This window comes from Balearica regulorum, chromosome 2 (assembly GCF_011004875.1).
Source record: "Balearica regulorum gibbericeps isolate bBalReg1 chromosome 2, bBalReg1.pri, whole genome shotgun sequence".
Taxonomy (NCBI): Eukaryota; Metazoa; Chordata; class Aves; order Gruiformes; family Gruidae; genus Balearica; species Balearica regulorum.
The window spans coordinates 110,125,143-110,151,449 of NC_046185.1; the positions used below are offsets into that span (position 1 = coordinate 110,125,143).

At 43.1% G+C, this 26,307-nt stretch overlaps 1 protein-coding gene and 1 long non-coding RNA gene across 5 annotated transcripts in view; one reads left to right on the top strand and one right to left on the bottom strand.

The window, feature by feature from the left end:
* Positions 1 to 26,307, bottom strand: part of SEC61G (SEC61 translocon subunit gamma) — a 329,059-nt gene that overhangs the window by 98,369 nt on the left and 204,383 nt on the right. The gene's annotated exons all lie outside the window — the stretch shown is intronic.
* LOC142600494 (uncharacterized) lies at positions 106 to 24,558 on the top strand. Of its 4 annotated transcripts, none has more exons than XR_012834003.1 (6): positions 106 to 381; positions 17,279 to 17,362; positions 18,733 to 19,113; positions 20,948 to 23,029; positions 23,969 to 24,126; positions 24,229 to 24,558. It is a non-coding gene; the product is annotated as an uncharacterized LOC142600494 (long non-coding RNA). The 4 variants fall into 4 exon arrangements; XR_012834001.1 differs by lacking the exon at positions 106 to 381 and having other exon boundaries at positions 17,128 to 17,362; positions 20,948 to 21,892; positions 22,865 to 23,029; XR_012834000.1 differs by lacking the exon at positions 106 to 381 and having other exon boundaries at positions 17,123 to 17,362.

Consider the following 26,307-nt stretch of genomic DNA (forward strand, 5'->3'; position numbering starts at 1 on the left):
TTTTTCACCTTGCTAATGAATCAAACATTGTTTTCTTGTCACACACCAGGAAATTTTGTTCCACAGACCTATGCAATTTCTGCCTTAACAGCTGAGCTTGGTTTCAGTTCTGGCAAAGGAACTAGGTACATCCACAGGGCAGAACAGCAGAGATACAGAATTTATAGGACTGCTTACAGCTCTGCCACAAAACTTTGACAGCTTAAATTAAAAGTAAAGGATGGATTAACTGTATCAGTATATACGGTTAATATAGGTGTATTTCTTTACCACTTTGCAGTGGTAAGTCAAAACTGATAAAAAAAAATGCATCCTTTCAAAAGAGCTGATTGTGAAGCCCTAGTGATTGCTCTGAATTACAGCCTCCGGGACAGCAGTCAGGTAAGGTGGATGAACTGATTTTAGATACATAATTTTTACTTTCAGAGACAACTCGAATCAATGTTTACCTTTTTTTACTTTCCAGAAATTTTCATCATAACTTTTCCATTATTTTATGCCCTTTTGAAATTCTAGGTTCCAGACAGAATGAGAAACAAAAGTGCAGTAATTCTGTGAAAGAAATGGTGGTTCCAGCGTTTCTGGCTTCGTGGGAAGGAAATAAGTAGTATTATATTTTCCATATAAAAGAATAAACATATGCTTCCAGTTGCAGTGACCTTTCAGATTAAATGAAAAAGACGAGCAAAAAGCAACATCTTTGTGAGAGGGTGGATGGTGTCGGCCTGATTGCTGCTGTCTGGAACCCCGCTAAATAATTTATGCTTGTGCGAAGTGGATGTACAGTGCTACCAGATTGCAGGGTCACATTTACACTTGCTGCACAGGAGTTCAAATGTCAACATAAGGCACCAAACTGAGGGGAGAAAAAAAAAAAAAAGTGGGAGGAGGGGTGAAAAAAGGATAGGCAGACTTTTTTTTTTTTTTAATGGCAACGCACCAAATAGTAACTGTCTCCTGAACTTCTACGCATGTAGGGATTCAGGAAAAACAGCTTTGGGTTGTTTCTTACACTCCCTATAATAGTGATAACCTCATAACAGGCAATTGTCTCAGAAAGTTCACAGCCCATTTGCAATAAACCAAAGAGATCTGGATAGCTTGGACAGACCCAGACATCCAGGCGCTTATCTGAAGCAAGGTTGCACTTCAGACTTACGAGCTCAGAGTTCTGTTTTTAAGACTTGTTTCCTTTTTTCCTCCTCTGTGCCAGATGCTGCAAGTGACTTCTGGGGGGGGAGGGAAGGCACCCCTCTCCCCATCTGCCCCTAGGAGGAGCTCACAGGGCCATGCTGTGGTGGAAGGGCCACCAGCTGGACCTGCCATTAGGAGCATGTGCCTCCTGGTAGAGTTTTGCTCTAGGAGGAGCCTTGCTCGAAGGCCCTTGCTGCTCCATTGCGGGCAGCTCCGTACCCTCACTGGAGGTCTCCACGTGCCAGGGGTGTCTGGTCAACTGGCAGCTGCTCAACCAGACCTGACGCATGGGACCTCAAAGCTGAAGAGAGCTGGTATTTTATCACAAGGGGAAGTACCACTACGGAAGATGATGAAATGTCAAAGGGATGAGACTCTTCCTCAGCATTCAGTAGAATCTCGGTTTTATCTGTTCTTTTCCAAAATGAGCATGTCTTTAGAGGGGGAAAAAACAACAAATTAAGTTTTCATCATTTCTTGAGCAAATAATTACAATTTGCTTTCATTTAAATTATGAAAAAAAAGTCATGCATACATAGCGTATTTATATTGATATGTATACTTTTTGTTGTTACAATTATTTTTGGCTTTTCTCCCAGGGTGGTTTTGGTTTATTGTCGGTAGCCAGTGATGGCTGTTCTGCAGCCTGCGGTAACGTCTGCAGCGCTGCAGGTCTCCTTGTTGACCTTCAGATATTTCACATTGATAAGAAGTTACTATTTTCTTCGTCTTGCAGATGAAATACAGACTGTGGCACAAGAAGGGTCTTTTGTTGTTGTTGTTATTTTTTGCTGAGAGTTGCTTAAGTAGTTGGTGCAGGGCTGAGGGTGATGGTCATGCAAACTGTGCCCAGGAGCTCGGTTCTTCCCAAACGTGGCTGCTGCGTTTCAGCAGTGGGTGAAAGCAGAGGAGATTTGCTGCCTCTCTGAGGAAAGTCCTGCAGAGGCATCCTTCTGCAGCAGTCTGTGTTAGGGAGAGAAAGGCATTTGTTTAAGACATTTAAGGTATCGGCACAGAGAACTTGCTTACTGGTTACTACTTTGTAGTTCATACGAGCCTTTAGCAGATATAATTTGGCTATGATATATGACATTTCAAAGTATGGCTTTGTAATCAGTGACCTTAGTAGAGAGCAATACTCTTTTTCTCTGCATAGTAGGGTCTGAGGAGAGAGGGTTGCTTTGGTTTTTGTCCTGGGAGAGCAGGCACGTCTGCAGCAGACACAGAAGCATTTCAGAATAGGAGCCTAAAGCCCTTATGGATGACAAGTGTAACATAAATCAAAGGTAGTGAAGATATGATAAGATAGGAAGTGATAAATTCTGGAAGTAAGCTGGTCCGCTTGTATACAAGGTTTGGTTTAGATTTGTTGTAGGATTTATGTTGCAGTGTAAAAGACCAGGGCATAAAATCGCTTGACAAGCAGTTCTCCAGAGAAATGCGTTCAGTCTACGTTTGGCAGAGACCTCATGGCCCGTGAGCTACTTCTGAGGGGATCGATGACAGGTAAATAAGAAAGCAAGATACTGTCAATAAAGTGAAATTTCACTCATCAGAAGGCTAAAGCACCACTAAAAAAATGTTAGGACCCTGCAAATCAATTTAGTTGAAAATCGTAACCTAGTGTATTCCATGCTAATGTAGGTCTGGAGGAGAGTAGCAGGTGGTGGGGAGGGTTGAGTTTTTCCAGGGCTAGACCATGGCATTTTTTCCATTTGACCTAAAGTAAATGTGAGGAGCCAGTATCTCATAGAGCCCAAGTACAGTATCTTGCTGCTGGAATTATTGAACTGGAAATGAAATGGGTTGGTACTATGCAAAGGTTCCTGTTGTACCAGGATTCGGGACACCTGGATTTTAATTTTAGCACTGTGTAACTTCAGGCAAGTCACCTTCTTTTAACAAGCTTTGATTTCTTCCCTATAAAACAGAAATGATATATAGAGGTATTGTGGAGCAGGGTCACCTCAAAACAGACTTCTTTCATCCTCCAACTCAGGAAACCAATCTTATGAAGCATTTATCCCACAGACAGTGGGAGGAGCTCATAGGTCTCTCTTAAATATTCCTTATATTAGAGATAATGGTGACTGACTATTCTTCATGATCTGTCTTGTCACTCCAGGAGCTGATACAGTAGCTGAGGCTAAGAAAGTGAACCAAATCAGCAGAAATTAATTAACGTTTTGTCAGAGCTGTATCTGACATAGCGTTTGCAAGTTTAGCTTCCCATTGCACGACCACTTTCCTGCAATGTTTTGGCGATGCAACAGTAGCCTTGAGAATGAGTGCTTCCATAGTGGAGCCATAATTTCTATTTCTATAGTGACATAACCTTCTCTAAAACAAAGTAAAGCCCTGCTATGGTGTTCAGTGTACTTGATTCTGATCAGAAGGGGATTACTCGTTTGTGTCTGAGGAGGAGTCTGAAGAAAATCCATTTAGCTAGGATTGGAAAGAACAGTAATGTGCATTTGGACTATCATGTATGGATTTATTTGTTTAATTATTATTCCTTGTCTTTAATTCTTTTTATTACATTTCTTTAATGGCAGTTCTGCCATTAAGTGTTCAGACACTAATTCATGGAATGTGTACCACACTGTATACCACCCAACTGCCTGGTGGAGCAGTAGACAGCTCATGAGTGATTTTTCTACGGTAGCTGCAGAAACCATAGGTCTTTCCCTGTGTAATTCAGCTATTTGGAGTACCTAGATAGGAACGGGATGGGGCAGACTGGAAGGCACTGTTCTCCCCTTGATAGTAAGATTAGCTGAGCCAGAACCAGTTTCATAATAAATCATTATTTTCATATTGCAAGAAAGAAAGAACGTTGAGTTGCAAGTGCCTCTGTATTGCTGCTTTCTTCCAGGATGTCTTTGCAGTCACAATGAAGTCCATGTGATTCTTCCTCAGTGCAGGAGGAAATGCAGAAATCTTCTTGAGGCCCCTTCGTAACTGACTTTTCCATTATTTCCTCTGTCTATATATGACTTCTGAAGTGAGAACAATGTTTTCACATAAATGATTGCCCTGAATTCACCTTTGGAAGGTATCTACAGGACTAGAACTTGGCAACAGATGTGGTCATCAGTATCCTCTGCATATGCATTTGCCTCTGAATGTTAAATGGTGCTTTGGTCATCTGTCAACTTGAGTGTGGATTTCTGCCTCTGAAGTAGGAAGCCAATGTCCTAATATGGCATGAACTAAACATTTTACATCTAATTTAGGGAAAACAGAGGATCTCTTTGAGAAGGTAGTAGGCAGGAGTTGTTTTTTCGTGTCAGTGACTGACATAAAATGCTGCTGCCATTATAGTCTCACCTATTGAAATCTTTTTCCATGGTCTGGGATGAGGGATTTCCATACTGTATTGTACATTATCAGTTTTGATCCTGAAAAATGGATGATAATGGTGTAGCAAGCCTACTAATAATCCAACATGCTCTACAGTTCATAACCAAGTTCCAGAATGACTTGGCCAATTTTAGAATGAATTCTGATAGATGTCATGTCCAAAGCAGCCTCATCGCACCTAGTCAGATCTTAATACTGTTGCCTAATACAACAGCAGGGAGCAGAAAGTCTGTCCTCACCTGAACCTGTTCTAGCTCAGGCTATCCAGGGGGGTCCTCCTTTGCCAGGTGTACTACAGGACTGTAGACTTGGGCAGAGAGGGTAAATCTGGAGAAAAATCCAAATGTTGCAGTCTAAGACATTGCTCCTGCCAGCTGTTTTCCAGGCTGGGCACCTCTGGCAAGGGCTTCAGCAGCTGGTGCGGCAGAGACAGGGCTGCAGGATCCCACATTAACAGTGTACCTTGCCCAAGGTAATCAAGCTGTTCAGTGATTGACTGAGAGGATGCTGCTGCTTTGAGAGTGTGTTTGGTCTCTGTTGCCTCAGGGATTTCTATGTAGCACCCCATCGCCTTGCAGGGACAGAGCCTTGTACAGTGCTTAGCACTCTGGGGGTCCCCACTCCCACTGGGACCCCAGAAGCTTTGGTGAATATTAATTATTAATGACACTTTTGTGATCTTTTTTCCCCGCATGTGCATCATGCCCCTTCTTCATTGGCTGCTGTAGGAATAACCTCAGCCCCTCCACCTCCACCTTCCACACAACGGGTCTCTGACACTGCAGAAAACTCATTCCAGCTGTGAGTAAGGATGAGACTGGGTTAAACATGCTTTTCCATGCAGCAGAGAGGTTTGTAGGGAGAGTTTTCCAGAGGAAGTGTGTCTGTTTATGAGGACCTGGAGTACACTTCAGTTTCAAGACAGTAATTCTAGACCTACTGCTAAGGTTGCAGTGCTATCCTGGACCCACTAAAGACTTTTGGTAATTGGCTGATCATAGAATCATTGAATCACAGAATGGTTTGGGTTGGAAGGGACCTTAAGATCATCTAGTTCCAACCCCCCTGCTGCGGGCAGGGACACCCTCCACTAGACCAGGTTGCCCAAAGCCTCATCTGATCTACTCTGAGAGGTTGTTATTTAACCCTGGGGACATTTGGGATGATTTCACAAACTGTGATACTTGGAAAGAGGAGTAACTGTGATATGGGGAGCCTATTGCAATGCCTTTGGCTAGCAGCAAAGGGAAAAGGCTGGATTCAGTTTCTACAGACCTCTAGCAAAGTACTGCCCTGGGCTGTTGCCCAGAAAATTGGCTATTTTTGAATAATAAGTCCTTTTGGAGCATAGATTACTAATTACATGAGACCCTGGCTGTTTCTCTCGCGTTGCCCTCCCCATCCCACGCACACAGCGTGTTGATGTCAAGTCCCATAGCTCCACTGCGGTATAGCCTGGATTCGGCTGCACGGAGAGAGCCCTCGCCGAGTGACTTAACCCTGCAGCGTGAGGCTGCTCTCCTCCACTCGCTGCACCCTTGGAGAGGTGCTTCAGCTAGCTGCTCCCCATTGCTGTCACCGCCGGGCGCTTTTATTCACTGCCTGCTCCTGCGAGTTGTTTTCCTGTTGCCTTTATTGTGAAGCGGGTGTCTCAGAGCCCCAGGGACCCACAGGTGCTCCTTGCTCTGGCTGGAAGACCAGAGTCTTGCTGCCTATCCATTTTGGGGTTTCTGCACCTCCAGGCTATAAGCTGTAGCACGATTTGGCACATTCAGGTGTGGTTGGCTGTTTCACACGTTATTTTGCTGAATATAATTTGCTCAGTTTTATGGCATGGCTCCAAGACCTTTCAGACCCCACTGGTTTCTCCTCATTTTCTCTCTTCCCCTCTCCAAGTGGTCCCACCCTTCTCGGTTGCCACTGCTCTGCAGCTTTCAGGAGCAGGACATCCTTGCTCACTAAGCCTCAAGCCACTTTCTGCTATTTTTCAGATGGCTTTCCCTGAGATATTCCCTTTTTACTTCTTGGCTGCTCTTTCCTCCCTGCGCTTCATCTCTGTGTGCTGGAGAGTCCTCCGCATGCAGAGTAACTTCTGCAGGCTGGGTCCAAACTGTGTCAGTGAAAGCACTGAGGCAATTTTCCCATGTAATAAATACACCTCACGTGATGCTTAAATCAGATTAGAATGGTGCCCAAGGTGTGTTTTTAATAAACAGGAGAAGAAAATCCTATCCCACCCTACCACCTTCCCCTCCGGTTATAGAGTATTTCTTTTAAGTTTGTCTTTCAAGACAACTTAAAAATGGTCTTTTGGCCTGCTGATTCCCTTTCATCAAGTAGCAAGAAAACCACTCTGGTCCTTTCAATCCCAGTGAGCCTCAGTGTATCTAGTTGCAAATAAAGAATTTTCCTTTTTTTTAATTTAATCTGTCATCGACGTCCAAGGGTTAAATTCAGCCACAATTCAAAGCAAGGCAGATTCTTATTTAATTTCTTGGTTAAACTCTGCTGTGGGAATGGTACACTATTTGCTGTTAGTATTAACTTTGTGGTATCCCTGGAAGTGTAAAACAGGTATGCGGTAGAGTGAAAATGGCAATAAGTGTCTAAAAGACCTCCAGCTGAGAACTTTTATCAGATATCTCTCTGTTTTGTTTTATTTTCTTTCTTCCATGTGAAAACTCATCTGTTGTAAACTGGCATAATTCTATTTGGGTCATGGTGAGGATTAAAGGAAATATTCTACTTTTTTTCTTACCTGCGCAGAGGAGGAGTTTCAAAGCCTCAGGTCCACCGGAAGGACTTGGAAGGGAGGGCAGAGAGCGGACCCCGGGGAGCGCAGGGCAGGGGTAGCTGGCTGGCCAGACTGGCAGCAGGGCAGCGGGAGGACTGAGTCACAGCCCTGCGTCCTCTGCCTCCCAGCCGAAAGCACCTCCCTCCCCATCTCTTTAACATTAATACAAGGTTTTTTCTGATCCCTCCATCAGCACAGTGGAACGGCAGTCTAGCCTCAGAGGGAACATGATGTGCAGCACTTAGGCCTTGCTTGCTTGGTATATTCTCCTGTATTATTTTTTTATGAAGTGCTTTTAGTTTCAAGGAGCGGCTGAGAAAATGGAGGGTAACTTTCCTGAGTGGAAGCCTTTGCTGCAGGAGCAACCGTCTCAGCTTAAAGGCGTCTGGGTTTGTGAGCTGGCCCATGGAGGGCTGCTTGGGGAGCAACCCTTTGGGGAGGTGATGCTGGTGGCCCTACGCTGGAGGTAGACGCGATGCCTCAGGAAGCACCATCGTACCAGCTTGAGGATTTTGGCAGCAGACAGCGTACCTTCTGCCTGCCTGGCCTAGCCCTGTGAGGTAGGGCAGGTCTGTGACCATGTCCTCTCTCCAGGGGAGTTTTGCTTAGTGCTAACTTATCCGCGATATGCACGCCGACCGCCTGAGGACTGGCTGGCTGGCTCCCGCAAAGAGCCTGGGGGAGGGAGAGGGAGGCTGGTGACCCATCCCTTCTTCTGCCTTTACCTGCTCTCAGTACCCTTCTTGGAAAAGGTGCCAAGTGGTTATTGAACTTTTTTTTATTTCCCCGTTGTCTGTGTAGCTCCAAAAAAAATCTGTGGTTAGTGGAGTCTGACAGTCAGGGAAGGAGGATTTGGAAGGAAAATAGGAGCTTAAAAGAGACTTTTCCTATTGCGAAGTGCTGAGGATGCATGGGGGACGCCCCGCAGAGATGCCCCGGGATGGCACTGACACCCCTGTCTCTGTGGGGAAGCAAAGAGCCTCCATAGCACCTCCGCATCCCCACCCCGGGCTGGTCGCTCACTCCCATGCCCCAGCCCCAGCTGTGAGAGACCCTCTGCACCTCCGTACCCTCAGTGCTCGGCCGGGGCTGCCCAGGCAGACCCATCTCCTCTGTTAAGCTGGGGCAAGAAGGGAGAGACAGCAGAGTCACTTTCACGTCGCCGTGAAGCAAGGTTTAGGTGAGGTGCGTGCGGTGTGATGTAGGCGAGGAAAACACTCTTAATGAGAGCAGGGAAAAGCCCACGCATGATGGGAAAGCAGAAGGGAAGGGAGAAGGGATGAGTTTGGGGCAGGCGCTTATGCTAAGAATTTCTTGGCTATTTTTATGCTTTAAGTCCTATACTTAAAAATGAGTCAGTTGTTCTTCCTCATATGATATAATGAGCCCCACGAGAAATTTCCTAGGTTAATAAAACCTTGCGCTTGCATAACATCACTTTTTCAATATGTGCTTCTCCCCGGGGAGCAGAAAGATTAAATGCTGCGATTGTCAAAGGACTTGCCTTGATCGAGAAGCCCGAAGAAAACAGACTTTCTTGTGTAAAACTCCTCTGGAGTGTGGCTCAAGACAATGCAGAAAGGTGAAGGCTCACCCCGTGTTTTACAACGCTAAAAGCAAGGGTTGGCTCACGTGGGGAGCGGGGGGTGCTTTGCCATGTGCCAGACAGTCCTTTATCAGAGGAGGGCCTCATCCACAGAAGTCTTCAGGAATTTAATGGACTGGAGCGTACAGCCGCTGGCGGCACCGGGTTGGTTTGTATGCAGACTCTCGGGAGCACGGTACCCTATGTCACAGTCCTGGATGAGACGAGCAGCCTTGTCTCAAGCTCCCTGTCATGACCAACAAATATATTTTCCCACTCAAATACCATCAAATAGGGACTACCTGTCTGCATAGAGCAGCAATAGCCGTCTGCTGCTTTCTCCTGTGCATGGAGACGTGGCCTCTCACCGCAATAAATGATGTGGGAATTACAAAGTAACTGCAGGGCTAAGCAAGAATGTTTTGTTCAAGAAAAAAAAAAAAAAAAGCAATAAAAGGGATAGTCAGGGCTGGCAAAATTGCAGTGTGGGAAGGATGGGAGACAGAATTCAAAGAGCTTTTGGTTCATTAGCAGGCAAACATGCTGTGACAGCTCATTGTTAAACAAATGCTTTTCTCCATATGAAAATGCAGGTGTTTATTTAAAACAAAGGCTGAGGCTGAAATTACTTTCTATGGCTGGCTGCCTGGGTATATGTGACGTCCTCAGTAATCACTGCTTTACCTGTTCACTCAGGAGCAGGGAAATCTAATGCCCTATAAATAAATAAATGTATGATCACTCTGTATTTGTGCAGCGTGTAGCTCAATGGGTACCTGGGGCTTCTAGGGACTACTGCAGCATAAATAATAACAGGAGGATGAGTGCCTTGTGGTGAGCAAGCCTGGTTTAATTTGGGTCTTTTATGGGAGCTAGGTGAATCATATTTTTTTAATACATAATTTTGAGTGCATATGTTTCCCCAGCTTGAACAGTGCATCTTTTCATTGCTTTTGTCTGCAAAGGGCTGATATGTTTCAAGAATTCAGCTACTCCCAAAATGATATGCAGTATTTCTAGGTATGGTTTCAACTCAACTCCATTGTAAAAGATACCTGATTCATAACCTGGAGCCATGAAACGTGCATCCTGGGCTCTAGGTATTGTGTAAAGAAACATACAGATCAACTTCGGAACTAGATGATCTTTGAGGTTCCTTCCAACCCTAACCATTCTATGATTCTATGATTCTGCGGCATTGTAGAAACTCAGTGGGAATGCTGAAGGTAGGATAGATAGCAAGATTTGTTTTGCATGATTAAATCTACAAATAGTGCCAGCTGGTTGGTTAAAAAAGCTCAAGAAAAAATGAGATTGGAATCTGTACTTTTTGAAACTGAAAGTGTTTGTGGGTTCTGTCTTGATTTTATGGTGTTGAGAAGAGACAATGTTTAAATGGGGAATTTATTTATATTTTTTACTTGGATGGCATCAATATATTTTATTCTAGCTTTTTCTGTTTCTATCGATCTTATGGGGATGAATTTTAATTTACATATTACTATTTTATAATGGTTAATTTGTCAAATCTCTTTGAAACTGATAGCTTTGGGTATAAGAATTAATTCTGGAGTGTTCATTTTGCAAAATGTTTTCGTCTTTTTGCCCCACTTCAAACTGGAAAAATATCAAAATATCAGTATTTTCTGGGAAGTAGAAGTGTGCCATTTCTGACCTCTCAAGTTCCAGGTCCATTATGCAAAGCCCTTAAACAATTTTGAAGTTCAATTTAGGTTATTGGTGATTTATGCATGTTTTTAAGAGCTTTGTTATGGAGCTATAAACAGAAAAGAATAGCGTCACATTGTGTCAAATATATTACCATGGCCCCTTTTCAAGCCCCTATATTATTATTGTAACTATAATTTAGAAAATTATTGCAACTGTCCATTAATTATTTTCTTGGCACCCAGAGCAGCCCATATAGACTGGCACATTCTCAAATGTTATTCAGTGCTACCTACATATACATACATGCATGTGCATATATATATATTAAAAAATATGTACATACCTGTGAATACATTAAACGTGTAAATTAGAAGGTATTTTTTTGCACAGGCTTCCAACAGTTAGAATAAATGTGTTCATTACAGGGCCAGATAGCTTTATAAACAAGACTGTACTCAACTATTTTTGAAGTAACAGGGAACTCACCTCTGACCCATGACGTGCCTTTCTGTCCTTTTATTGTAGACTTCGGATCCACTGAATGACTGAATATATTTACATTCAAATGAAAATCTATAGTATGATACTGTCTGCATGATGCATATTTATAAATTGATGGGTTAGTCCTTTAAAAAGCTCTAACATAGGTTCAACAAAAAAATCAAGATTGTGTTTCAGCATTAAAAAGAGTGGAGACCCTGCCATGTGAAAAAGTGTGATGCCTGAAAAGCTACAGCTAAACATTTTATTACATTTTCCATTATTGTCATAAAATTAAAATTTCACAATAAAGAAGAAGTATGATATTCACCAAAAGTATTTTAAAAATCACATACTGGAAATGAGGCAAAGGTTCAATTTTGATTTTTAAGAAGTTGTTTATCTGTGAACAAGAAAGGTAAATGTTATGACCTAATTAATTTGCATAAACAGATGTAGCCTGTTTTGTGAAGGTCGTTCAGCAAGAAAATGCATTTGTCATTACTTTGGTAGGAAAGAAGAATGTCCCGTTTACAAATTCTCTACTGAATTAGATATTTTCTCATTGTTTGGGATTGTTGCATTAATTTATAAGGCTCTAAACTTGAAGCTGACAATAGGGTTTTCAGATATGTCTTTGAAGAAAGCCAAACTGCAGGAGAAATTTATATAACTGCAATCAAAATTTTCAGTCCTACCAAATTCTGATGGACTGCCATGGACCTAACTCTGTGAAGGACAATCTTCTGATAGAAGGTCTTCTGGACTTGTGCAATGATGTGTCTGAATAACCAAAACAAGGCAATACCTTAAATACATCTCTGTATTACAGCTCCAGATACATCAGGTCAGCATGGGGGGCTATGTAAAAAACTGAAAGTGTTTTTAAACCTTTGCTGCAAGAACAGCGTTGCTTTAGTTTTGAAGCCATGAAGTAGAAATGATGACTGCATCAAAATGAATGCCTGTCTTGGTTAATGAGGGACAAAATTTAGATAATCTTTATTGTCATGTTCTAGTTAATTAAAAAAAATAATATTTAAAAAAGTAAAAAAAAAGAGGAAGAAAAAAAAAGGAAGGAAAAAAAAAAGACACTGAGGCTCTTCATTTGGCCAGTGCTATTGAGCCAGTGCGTAAGAGCGTGCCCAGGCCCCAGGAAAGTGCTCACGCATGTTTATTGAAGATAATGGGGCTACTCAAGTATTCAAAGTTACGCGCTTTCAAGTGTGTTACTGACTTCAGGCCATAGTAAAAAAGAAACAGAATGTCAGGATAGCCTCAATAAAAAGAATTAAAATCTGCATGAGTTTGAGGGTCCATGTCAGTTGGGTAAATCTCCCCACCAAGCCCTCAGTCTAGTGTTTCTGGCTATTGGCTACCAGACAGAATATTGCAGGCCAGCTCCTGCAAACACGTAGCACAAGAAGGGGCTGCGTGCTTTTCATCCCTCACAGTCTTTCGAGCTTGAGCTACTTGTGCTAGAGTTTAGACAAGGTCTGCCCTTTTTTTTTCCTCCTCCCAAGTACGGACACGCTTTTTCAAATAGTTTAAGTTTTGTCATTCATTATTTGGAATTTTCCTTTAGGAAAGACACAAGATTTTTGATTGAAACATGAGGATATGTTATCTCTTTCTTATGCGGCTCATTTTTGCATTGTAGCACTGGAATGTGAGAACTTGAACGCTGACCACAGTAAATGTGTCAAAGCTTCCCAGAGGTGATAGGGGAAAGTTACTTCTATATGATGCTAATTGGCCCAAAGCTGAGCTTTCTGGTTATATCCTTGACTGATTTGATGAGACGTAGTCCCCTCTGACTTGAACAGGCACCAGCTGATAGTCCTGTCCCATGTGCTGACAAAGCCGCTTCCAGTTCTGGAGGATACGAGTGGTCCCAAGAGTGCCACATGCCAGGCAGAGGCTCACAGGATAATTTCTTATATTAATTCAGCTTGTTTGGCTTCTGATGAGAACCAACGTTTATTTAATTTTCTTCAATCAATCTGGAAGCTTTCCTGGCTTCACCGGTGTTCAAAAACATTAATCTCTCAGGGTGGTTGCAAAAAGCATCCAGAGCCCCCTTTCCTACGGCAGAACCGTTGAGCGTGTGAGCCTTGGAGCAGAAACCCTCTAGTTTTAGCAGCTCTGGCAGCGGGATGTCTGCTTGGGGGCTGGGTATGCAGCCACGGGGCAGATGCATGTGTGAGCTGCTTTGAGGCCAAGGACTTCCAGGGTCTGAGGACCACTGGCCTCAGGCAGACTCTCCAAGGACCCATGTATGATCCAAAGTCTTGGATTCGGTAAAAGTTCAGTGAAAACAAAGTGTTTGTTCAAAAGCAGTGGGGTTTTTTTTCAAGGAAACATTTCCTTGTAAGATTTCCAACCTGCGCCACCGAAAAGCCCATTTATGCCTTGATTTATTATAAATTCTTGGAACCCACATCAAAAGTCTTAATGGATGGAGCTACCGTTTACTTTGAGGAGAATCTGTCTTGTATAACTGATTATATAACTAAATGTAATTACTTCTTCCAAAGTATACACAACAAAATCTCAGCATTTTTTGTCTATCGGTAGATCTTGGTTATTAGAATTTATATATGAATTTTCATCTATGCCAAGCATGATGTGACCAGGCCAGATGTTTTCAGACCTACCCCTATTTGAGGAATATATAATAGCACAATTACAGGTCTGTGTTCTGCATAGTGAAAATCAGGCAACAGGAGCATGGGAAAAAATATTTTCTTTTTGTCTCTGATGTTTCTCTGCAAATGTATATGGATTCTCTTATGCCTCTCGAGCTGGGGGAAACTGTAAGAAACAGTATGCAATAGCGCTAATTTCATGACTGGAAAACATTTCCATCTCACTTCCCACACACCCCCATGATAAGGAAAGGGTAGATGTATGATATAGAATTTTTGTGGTTCTGCTTTGAAAAATGAGTTAGTAACGATAACTCCATCTTCATCAACAGATCTACCCTGTGACCTTTTAGATTCATGCTTCTATTGCTTTGATGCTAAATATGTATTTCTCCTTCACAGCCTCATCTGTCCAGGAAGTGGCAAGAAGTCTGGGGTACAAAAATGTGACCCTTTTGGTGATTCTGCATCACCTGGGGAAGGAACAATGTTCCAGATGCAGGATCACATCATTCTCCTAAGTGCTTCCTTGGGGTGACACAACCTGGTCTGTCTGGTGCTCTTCCTCCTGCAAGCCAAGTGGTCGGAGGTACCACCATGTTCAGACTGTTACCTGTGGCACGGACGAGGCAGCTCGCCTTGCTGCGATAAGGATTGGGCTGCTGGGACCAGAGGCAAGTGACTTGGCTTATTTTTTTAAGGAATAATTTATGATTCAGCTTCCTAATCTGGTCTGAGCCTGCGCTGTTGAAGGCCAGCTTTGGAAAGGCAGGAGAGGGCTGCCTGTGTACTATTTCATTGGCCTGAAAGAAACGTCTGACTAGATGTTTGGAGAGAGCTTAGCTTCAGAATACCTAGCAGTGAAATGCTTAGCTTCTTTAAATGACAACCTTTGAATTAGTCTTTGCAAACTTAGCCCAAAGTTTGTTTGAAGGTAACTGGTATGTCACGCAAAGCAAGTATGCTGGAATGCAATAATGAGAGCTGACGCTGGGGAGGCATGTTCATATTTGGAAGGCTGCGAAAACCAGACAGGGAGCAGACACACTTAGAGAGAATTCATTATAAAGCCGGTGAACAAGGAGTGAACAATACCACGTTGCTCGTACAGTCACTCGGGGCTTTCATTGATATTCATTATTCACTCCTGTGACTCAGAAGGCAGGAAGATGCAGTCTCCGATAGAGGCAATGCCCCAAAGGGAATGTGAACTTCTGGTCATTTCCAGGTTATTTATCAACTTACACCTTGTCCTCCACTTCATGAACACACCACACTTCTAGATTTTTCACTTTCATACCCTCTGTACATGTGAAAAACAAAGTCTGTCTAACATAAATATGTATTTCATCTAAAGCATAGCAACACTAACAGTGTACTTTTTCAGCAAATGCAGATATTAGACAAAGCTCAAATCCTAATCCAGGCCCCATGCAGAAGCAAAGGTGTTCAGACCACCCAAATTTAGCCACCCAACTTGGCTGGTTAAGCTAGCCAGCTAGGCTCTCCAGGTTCCCTCCGGAGTCAATGGAAAAACAGAGGGGGAAAGACAGACTTGCTTCCAGGAGCAATTCGGTAAGCCTGTGTCAGGCTCCCATTCTGAATTGCCTCTAGGAGAGCTTCTCTGTTAAGGGAGTTTAAGGAGGCAAGCCAGGTAACTGAACCAGCTAGGCTGGGTGCCTAAATTCAGTGCTCTGAAAACACCTCTTGTTGTGCTGTAGAAAATAGTATCGTGTACCTTTACATCTGTACACGGTATCCCGTGAAGCCACAAAAAAAGTCCATTTTTTCGCTTTCCTCTAGTTTGTGTGTGTGCTCCCCAGCTTTCCAGAATTGTTTGCCCCTCTTTCCCCAGCACCCCAAGAAACCCAGAAGTCATCCACTTAGCAGCTGGGAGGTTATCCTTCACACACAGCCTATGTGCTGTCTAGTAGTAGAGGATGTTCGCCTTTATTCTGTCCCTTCTCTTTATGTCTTTCTACAGAACGGTATCATGGCATCCCGTAATAAAAATATTTATAGCTGTAATTATCTGGCATCACAGAGCCATTTGGAAATCTGATCAGGCAGGAGTCTGTTGGAAGGCGGTGAGTTGGTAGAACTGAAATGCTCTGTTAAAATAGGTCAATTTCGTTGGCGTTTTTGAAGGAAACCAGGCAAAGCGACTGGCTGCCTGGCTCATTGGCAGGTCAGCCAGCAGGCAGGCAGGTCCTGAAAGACTTCATCTGTTTTGCCAGAAACGCCACGATGCCAGCTTGTCACCATGACACTGAACATAAAGAGTTAGCAACTCCTCAGGATTTATCACAAAGTGAAAAATCTTTTTTCGGTCAGCTCTGATCTACCTACAGCGTTGTGGGTTTTTTTCTCTTTCCCCTCCTCCCCCTTCCCTATTACTAGGGAAAACCTGTTCATCTGAGGCTCTGTTGTTATGGTTTGTTTTGTTTTCCCTCCCCCTTGTTCTAGTGCCTCAATTATTTCCGATCTGGATGTTTATTGTTTGGAAGCGAACTCGCTTTCCTGCTCTTTCACCCGATACTTCCTTCCAGAAGGTCTATCTTTCTGGCACTTGGAGAATGTGATTTCAGCTCCAGCCTTGCCAACAGATGAGCTGCAGGCAGCTGCTGCTAACTCCGCAGCTCTCAGCTTTGCAGTACGTACTTGGACACAGCAAGGAAGGAAGGAATCAAACATAGATGTTGGATACTTTTCATACTCCAAGAATAATTTTTTTAAGGGACTTCATATAAGGCTGAATCAGGTAAGGGAAAGGAGGTGGCAGGGTGGCAGAGCAACTGAAGTAGTTGGCTCTGGAGCCAGAGAATGGAGTCTCTGCAGGCACATCCTCCTGAAAAGGGGTACCTGGCCATCTGGGAGCTGGAGGCAGCCCGGTGTGATAATGACATCCCTGTCCTGTCTGCTGCTGGCTGTAGAGTTGGTCTACTTTGGCCACAGGAGCATGATGAAGCCATAAAGCTCAAGCAGGGCTTTGTCCCGGGCCAGTGTGACTCTGTTGACAACCGAGGCAAACCACTATGTATTGAGTTGCAGCTTCCCGTGTAGCCTGGGAGAGGGAAAGCTGGCCAGGATGCCTGTATTTTTCTTGAAACCTCCACAAAATGCGTCACTTGGACGTTAAGAACTCTCCAGAGATGAGAGCAGGAGATGTGGTGTCACACTGAGGCCAAAATATACAAAAGACCGTATTAGATACCATTTCAGTGGAGCATAATCAGTGTTCCTTATCTGACAGAAGGCAAACTATTTACCTGCGCTTCTGCCAGGGAGTCCATCTCTCTGGCTGTTATAAAGTATGAGAAGAACCACCTTTATTAAGAGGATCCCAAGTGTGTTTTGGGGGGCCAAATGGCAAACACCCTGCCCCTGTTCTGTTCCATCTCATCCTGGCCTTGCTCATCTCATAATGAAATGATGTAAATGTGTGAAGGAAAAGTGTCGACAGCTGTGTATCTGTTATGTCTAGCTCGACATGCAACTTTATTATCTGCGAGCCATTATTTTTTGATTGTTTTCTCTCTGCAGGAATTCAAGGCAAGAAAATCCATTTCAATCTGAATATAATGACAGGCTACCCCAATTTAGTGGAGATCTCATCAGTTCACCCAAGTGGGCAGCGTTAGAAAATTACACAGGGACAGGTGCCCATAATAAATCAGCTTAGACTTCTGTGCCTTCCATGCATTTATAATGATGATGGTGATATTATATACATGCAGAGTACCTTTCATCCAGAAGGCTCCCACACTTTGCAAGCTCTATACAACACATAATGTTGTATTTGTGCCACAGTGAAATACTGGCATTTTTTTTAAAGTAGCTTTGATCTAGAAGCCTCAAAAACACCAATGGATTCTTGTTTAAACAGGAGACCTTCCAAAAAAAATCCTGATGTGAGATAAATTCATTGCAATCACATGCTTTCAGAATCATGAATCAAGTATATTCCAGCCTCTGCCCCAGAAAGCATTTAAGCGCACACTAAACTGGAGATAAGCATGCACTTAAGGGCTCCCCGGACTAAGACTAGGAAGCTGTTTCTTGACGATTCAAACCATCAGTGAAGAGGGAGGAGAGGCAGGGAGTCTGTTCATTGGTTCTCAAATTTAAATCTATTGGTTGCTGCTGTAATTAAAGAAAAATGCAACAAATTTTGGCAGGCAAACCCAAGTTTGCTGTGCTGGCTGGAAATACTTACACTTTCATCCTGAAAAGAAATATTCTGAATGCATTAAGGCTTTTGTGTGTCACCCTGCTTGTGTGATGTGAAATGGACAGTGTGCGCAGAGCCAGGCCTGGCAGCGGCTAGCTTGGTTTAAAACCTTGGACCTTTTCCCTGCCGTTTCTCCATCCTCTGTTTTTTGGCACAATCTGATAGATTCCAAAATCAGATTGATGTTGAGCCCTGAAGGTAAATCGTCTCAGGTAGGAATGATTTAGCAGAAGTGAATTTTATCAGCCCCATCGTCCTGCACAGCTTTGCATACATTACAAACAGGTCTCCTGAAAGACCTGCATCGTCCCACCGTAACAGCCCATCATCAAGGCGACCGGCTCCTTGGGACGGGGCGCTGCCTTGTCCTCATAGCACGAGGCAGGAGTGCCTCTGCTCAGTGAAAATGCAGCCTCGTTTACCATATGTGTGATAAGAAAGGAGATGTCAACTTAGTCTGTGTCTGCACCCTACTCCCACGATGTGATCGCAGCTCGTGGGAGCAGCAGCCATTTGAGGTGGCTTGGGCAATGGTAATGGTGAAAAGGTGATGGTGAACGTGCTTGCCCTCTCCCACTGCCCACCCCAGTGTGCTTGCTGCTTCCACTGATGAGCAAAACCAATTAGCACTGCCACACAGTACCACAAGCCATGCAGATTAACTTGGGGGGGGGGGGAGAGTGGAGCCACTGACGAGATGCCAATAAAGTGAATTTAGCCACTGTTCTTTTGAGCAGCTACGTGTTTGCTTGCTTCTCATAAACAGGAACCAGAGGATTTAATTCCCATTTTTCAAGGACAAACCAACCCCCAGATCTTTCCACCTCTGGGAGCAGGAGCGAGGAATACGTCACTGAACTGAAATTGCAAGAAACTTTCAGTAAGCAATGTGCAATCCCAGCCCGGGGCTTGGCTGGAGCCTCGGCCTGACGCCTCCGCTCCCACCGAAGCTGTCGTGATCCTGGAGTACGCTCCTTGGCAAGATGCTTGCATTGCGGGACACCCCTCCTGCGCTGGAAGACAGATTCAGCCCACTTAGCACTGCTACTTTTAATGAGAAACTCCCCTCTTTGCGGCGTCCTGCTGGTGCATTCCCATGTGAAACCTTGCACGTGGCCAGCCCCCTCCCTCGCCGGTTAGTCTCCAGGTATGCCTCCCTTTAAAAAACTTTGACCCTGTGGTTTAATATTTCTGAGTGTAGGAATGGTTGTAACTTCACAGCTGCAGCTTTTTAACAGGTTTGGATTTACGGCAAGTAGTTTTATTTGGAGAGAAATACAAAAGTAATTGGCGTTTGGCTGAGGATAGACGCAGTCTAAAGTGACTTGGATTTTCTTGAAGCACAAAGCTACCCAACATAAACAGACCTAAAAAAAGCCCATGGAGAACACGGACATTTTCTCTCTAAAGGCTTCTTTAGCACCGAGCTTGTAATTGAACAACAAAGGTGCGCTGATCAGCTTGTGTCACCCACTTGATACAGGCTGATAATTCAGTCTCACCCAAACACTAATACAGGCAGATGTAGGAGGCTAAGTTTGGAATAGCGTAAGTACAGTTTTTTAGAGTGCTTCACCAGCGCACATCAAATAAACGCTGTTGCCAGGATGTGAGTCAAGCATCGTTTTTAGCAGGCAAGCTGGACTGATCAAATGTCTGAAAAAAATGAAACTTGCACAGAATTATTTTATGAAGCTGCATAAGATGAAAATATTAAAGCAAATAATTGGCAAAAAGTTAAATCACAAGCAGCGTTTCCTTGGTTCTCAGTGAGTTTGCAACTTTTGTGGCCAAACACGTGGTGTTAAAGGCATTGGTTTTACAGAAATGTTTATAGAAAAAGAAAAAATGAGAAGAAAATGAAGAAAAGAATCACAGAGCCTGTTCTTGAACCTCGAACATAATGTAGCATCTTGCACATACCTGTAGGAAATGTTAAATGATGTGTGAGAGCCCCTTAGGTCCCGTTCACGACAGGCAAGCACTCTCAGAAGCACAAGGCTTCCAAATACCATTGAAAAATGGAGTCTGTGGCAGGACTGGATGTGCTCCACCTTGCAGGTAACATGGCCAAGGAGGATGGGCATGTGCCTTTACACTGGGAATTTACTTTTCTTGCCCCTCTTTTGAATAAGGGTCACTTCAATTTTTTCAGAAACAAGAAATGGCTAAAATAAGTCCAAAAAGCTGTACCTCTCACTAAAGAAGTTTAAGATTAACCTTCACACACCAATAAATGTACATACAGAAGCACTTACGATAGTCTGGGACCTGGGCTTTGCGGGTGTCATCTAGACAATGAAAAAGCTAAGTCTGAAGTTACCGACTAGCTGCAAAAATGCATGTGTAAAAATGTATATATGCCGATGTATGGAAGTATTCACTGATTGGTCACAGATCTACTATTGAGTTTGATTTAGTATTAATCTAAATCTAACTAGATGGCTTTGAAAAAAAAATAATTAAAAACTAAAGGATGCATCTTTTTGGTGGATCCATTTCTCCAGGATATAGTTTAAATTTGTTGTTCTAACTGCTTATATATTCCCATCGGTGAGCCAAGACAAACTCTTAGAATTAGACCAGTGCATTTTTAATGTTCTGTTCAAAAGAATGAGAACTGTGTAAAGTTGGCTTTTCTTGGGGCTGCTACCAACACGAAACATTATGGCATCATGCTGATTGCATTAGCATCGTTGTATTAAATTATGAGCATCACATCTTCACTGCCAGCAAAATATCCCAAAAATATCTGAAAACTTGTTCTGAAGAGAATTCTTCAGAAACTGATGTCTTGTACAGATATTAAAAATATTTAATCTCTATGTTTCCTTTTCTCTTTCAAAGGCATTTACAGTTCTCTGGAAGAAGTTTGTAGCAGGATGGGGGGAAAAAAGAAATTAATCTTTTCTATGACAGACCGGAGCCCTGTCTTCAGCTCAGGGAATTTTAATCCAACTTGCTATATTATCTACAATTAGATCAACATCTGCACGTGTCAAAAGTTTCTGGAGAAGTAGGATTACCTGAGAAGTCCGACAAGGCTTCAGACAGTGTTGTCCACATTGAAAAGGCATGGGGTAACCCTGCCCGTGCAGGAGGTCCTTCCTCATTTTCTGCAAGGAAAACAGCACCTGCTAACAGAGCTCCAGAGCCTACAGACTGCTAAGTGCCTCCTCTAGTATTCACAGCAGCATGATCTCCTCCTGAACTGTTATGCCATCTGGAGAACTTGTGGTATGTACATGGTATCCCTTCCTTGAGAGCTATCTTGCTTTGCTCTCAGGACATAGGAAGATTTTGTAGTAATTTATGGGCTTTATATTTAACATTAAACATGGACGGTATCTTTTGTGTTATTTAAATCTTTTCTTTATCTCTTTGCAGCATGTACAAAATGTGTTTTCTCTTGTCTCCTGCTTTCTGGGGCAATACAGAATATTTCCGCAAAAGCTATGCAGCCCTGAGCCACCTGCCAGATTCCCATGTATTATAATATTTTCGGCCAGCTGCTGTGGTGGCTGTTCATGCCAAGGGCAAGAATTCCCCTGCTCCGGTTTTAGCTTTCGTGCGGTCCAGAGCCTGCTTTCAGCCGGTGCTGAACTGTAAAACCTGAGTCAGCGAGAGTTAAAATAAAAGGTCAAACTTCCCTGAGCCCGTAACCAGTTGGTGGAGCCCAGGTATCATGTCCTGTCCTCCTGTCCCGGGTGTCAGTGCAATGCGTCCCCTTTCTCCCCTCTCCAGTGCTCTATCCCAGGCCTTTACTGGGGGCGTGCTAGGCAGAACAGCAAATATATGGTCATAGTGATCCCAGAGGAGATGTTTGGCAGCAAACACTGACATGGCTGATTGCTGGGAGCTGGTGTTGTACCTCTGGCTGGGCCACTCTTAACCCCAGCTCTGCCAGGGACACGCCACTGAACCGGGTGAGTTGGAAGTTTTTCCTGTTTTAAGACCTAATCCTGGCCTTGCCACAGTCTTCTTGTCTTTTTTTCTTCCCTTTTTTCCTTTTCTTTTTTTTTTTTTCTCTTTTTTCTTTCCTTTTTTCTTTCCTTTTTTCTTTTTGGTTTTTTTTTCTGTTCTTTTTTTTCTTCTTCTTCTTTTTCGCTTTTCTTTTTGCTTTTTTTTTTTTTACTTTACAGATGGATATCAAATAGGCTTTTATTGATGGGGTTTTTTGGTGCCTAGCATTTCTAAATGGTTTGCAGTTTTTTGGTGGACACGTCACTACCTCATCAGAGTATTCAGAGATATTTGGGAGTGTTCAGAAAACAGTAGCCTACTTCGAAGTGACCATTTGTTTTGGGTGCCCAGTTCAAAACATATGCTGGGTATGGGGTTTTGATTCTTTGGAAATTCCTGACATTCCCCTCTGGAAGTCAGATGTCTCAGATGGGACATCCAAGATCATTGGCTGCTTTTTGGAAAAAAAAAAAAAAAAAAAAAAAGTCAGGCCACAGTGCGCCAGGAATATATTTAAACACACTCATGTCCACAACACAGGAGAAACACCAGCGCTGCCTAAAGAGCTTGTTTCTGCTGACTGCTGATACAAAGGAAGATCATAATTAATGACTCTGTAGGCACTGTCAGAAAGCATCGTAAACATGTAAACATGTACACAGAGAAACTTCCTGCTCAAAACTAGTTTAGATCTGAGCAAAGTTATCTTTTGTGCTGAGCTAACCCAGCTCAGTGGTTATTTCCATTTGGGTTCTGATCTCAGACAAGGTACAACAATCCAGAAAAAGAGTAATCCAAGTGGAAGGGGTAGATTAACATCTCTATGGGGGGGAACAGGACAGCCTACACTGATGAAAAATATGCTGTTGAAATTGCTGGGCAGAACCTCTCTGGATCCCTGCTCAGGAGGTGAAAAGCCTCATCTCTTACTGCAGGAAAAGAAGAAAAGGTTGTGCTCAGCCACTGAAAAGGTTCAAGTGGAGAAGGGGACATCTGGGAACAAGTAACTTACTGCCGCTGGTAGCTGCAAAGGTTCTGGTATTGTAGAACTAGGCTCCCACCAACACAGCTGGGAGCTGTGGAGAAGAAATGCTAGAGGGGTAATGCATCCTGGCAAAGTTTTACATACAATTTCTTTAGCATCTCTGAATTTTGCAGGATGTGAAAGGTCTGAATGAAGCCTGTATGTGATTCCTGTACATAAGGTTGTGAGGAAAAAAATGGCACACCTTATACTTATTGAAAAATTATTTCTGACTGCAGAATTAGAAGATACATGGTCATAATGCTTCAGTCTTTGATACCATATGTTGTTTGCTACCATGGGTAGCTCCTGAAGAATTATAGATTTGATAATGGATTACAATTGCATTCCCTCAGATAGCCTTAACTTTTGAGTAGAAGAGGCCTATGCTGGTCTTCAATTGACCTGAAAGCAGTTAGAGATACCATCCACAGCTTCACTTGCTTTCTAGGATCTGTACAACAAGGACGTGCATGGTCAATGCCTGCTGGGGCTGCTCAGCAGCACCTGGACAGCCTTATCTGCCCCAGAGGGACCATGGGAGCTGCGGGGCAGAGCTGATCCAAGGGCACATCCAACTGTTCATTTATCTATTGAGTTTTCAAAGCCCGAATGGCCAAGTTTCACATACCACAGTGCTGTGCGACTGCTGCCTGTTGAGGGTCTTCTCAGGGAGCATGGATTGGGATTTTTGCATGACATGAAAATTTTAAATTTGTTTTGACTGTGGTGAGCAGTAGCTTGCAGCAGCATGTGTAGTCATGGCAAAACTACGCAAGAGGAAAGGATGCCTCTGAAGTAAAAGGGTTAACAGCCTGTCCCTTTTTAACGTGGTTGTTGAAATGGGCAGCTTCCTGCTTGCTGTTCTGATTTCAGTTGAATTGAATTGTTTTGATGGCTGATTGACCGAAAGGTTGACCTCCAGTGCTCTACTGCTGGGCAGAGGAAATCTGGGGCATGTGGCTATGAGAGCAGGACAGGGCCCCCATGTCATTCTCTCATTCTTGTTTTTCAGGCCTTTCCATTTCACTGGCTCTCCCTCAACGTTCTCCAGACTGAGCTCTTTGCCACATCTGCAGTAGCTGTGGAGACATCCTCAGGAAGCAGTGCAGGGCTAAGGAAGGTTGAGCCCTTGGACTGCAAACACAAATGGTGTCTTTTTCTTCCTTGTGGGTATGTTAATCCAAACAACCTATTAAAGAGATGAGCCAGTTCTCACATATTTAATCATGTGTCTTATTTGGGTTTTGTTTTGGGGTTTTTTTGCTCTGCAAGTCTGAACAACTGGTCCTGCTCACTCTCACCTTTTTCCTGTTCATGCTGGTCCTGGCTTTTTCCTGTGAAGCATCTCTCCCTTGTGAAGTAACCAGTGCTTTAAAGGGAATTCTTCAGCAGAAGCGCAAGGGCAAAAATGGTATGATCACTTGTCTTCATATGCAAAAAGAAATACCAACAGCAATTCTGGAGAAATTCTTCATTTCTGACCACTTCTTCCATCTTGTATTTCTTTGTATCCTTCCCTTCGTACATCCCTCAACCCAGTTATGATTTATTAAATAAATGCCCAAGCATTATATTCTTCTTTTACAGCCAAAAAAGCAGTGCAAGTCCTAATGATTATTTGCCTCAAGTGTGATATTTTAGAATATTATTTGTACTACATAGGAGCAGAAAAATCTCTCAGAAGACCTTTGGAAGTGGGTAAATTTTTCCATCATTTTCCACAGACTTTGGATCAAACCCAAAAGACGTCTCTCTGCTGCAGTTATGGCTAACAGTCATAACAAACACATGGCAAACTGGGTTGGCTTCTCTGGGGAAATGTGTTTAGTCACAGAGTATATCTGAAAGGTAACACACCTGCTTTCATCTTGCCGTCATCCAAACACAGAGCATGGAGTGGTGCACAAATATGCATAACTGCATTTTAATAGCATAAAGCAAATTTTGGATTCTGCGGCACCCTTACTCACCTTGACTAGGATGTCACACTCCATCAACAGTCTTGCTAATTTTGATAGAGCTTTTTTGGGTGAGAAGCTAAAGGACATGTAAGGCTGAAACACTGGTTCTTCATCTATGTTTTTGAATGTGTATGGCAGAACCCAAACCTCATGGAAGAAAAGATTTGCACAGAATTATTTAAATTGGAACAGACCTCCGAACATCATCTAGTCAAAAAAAAAACCCAAAACCGAACAAAAACTGGGTAGCATTTTGTTGTTCAGTTTTAACTTTGACTTCGTATTATTTTCCCAGTTCCTGGAAAAACTCAAATATCCCATTATTGGGATATACCATACAAATTATTAAAGGAAGACATCTACAAACTGATTAATCGGAGCTTATTCTCACCTGTGTTTAATAATTCAGAGCCCACTCATGAGACATCTTAGACTGGGAACACACACACACACAAAAAAAAGCAGTTTCTGTCTTGATGAACTGCATCGAAATATACCTGCGTGGACTGACTGTAATTCCCCTCCACCAGAAAATAAGTTCAGAGGTGGGGTCCTCCAAGAAATTCCAGGTAAAATGATAATATTGTAATTGCAAAAATTAGTAGCAGTTCTGTTATTGGATCCCATACGTGATAACAAATAACACAGAAGGCCCATCTCATTTGGAAACAGACAGACTTTTTAGTTGGTATTCTCTAAGTTTTAGTAAGGATGAGCGAAGCCTATTGTTGCACTACTTAACATGTATAATTAGAAGGCTGTTCTTGGTTACATTGGTGCAACCCAGGGCTGTCAGTGGAGTTATACTGGTATACCTGAAAGAAGTTTGACCTCTGTTTCTTCTCAGACATACTTAAAAACATTAAACTCTTCAAATGACAAGTGTAGCCCCACATCTCAGACTTTGAGTGCTAACTTTTGCTTGCCCACTGGCAGGATTTACTCCTCTGCAGCCCGAACATTCCTGGGCAGGAAGCTTCATGTCTGCCCAGCCTGTGGTTTTTCTCATTTGTATATGAAGTACTAGAGGGACTAACTGGTTTGATAGATGAGAGGTGTCAAAGTTAGACCATATGGCCTGCTTGGTCTCTGCCTGTGTCTGCGAATGCAAGCAAAAATATGCTGGAATTTTCCTCCCTTTGGACTTTCTTTCAGGGATCCCATTACATAGTGTGCTTTTGCAGAGCCTATAATAACGGAGAGGCAGTTAAAATAAAATCTTTGGGGTTTAAAGTTGGCAGCTAGAGCATGCCTATAGAAAGGGTTATATGTGAACTAGCCTTTCTTCTCGGGCTTGATGATATGACATCAGCTGAGGATGCAGCTCTTGTAGCCTTCCTCCCACCCCAGACTTCTGACACTACAGCCTTAGTTCAGTCAACAATGATGT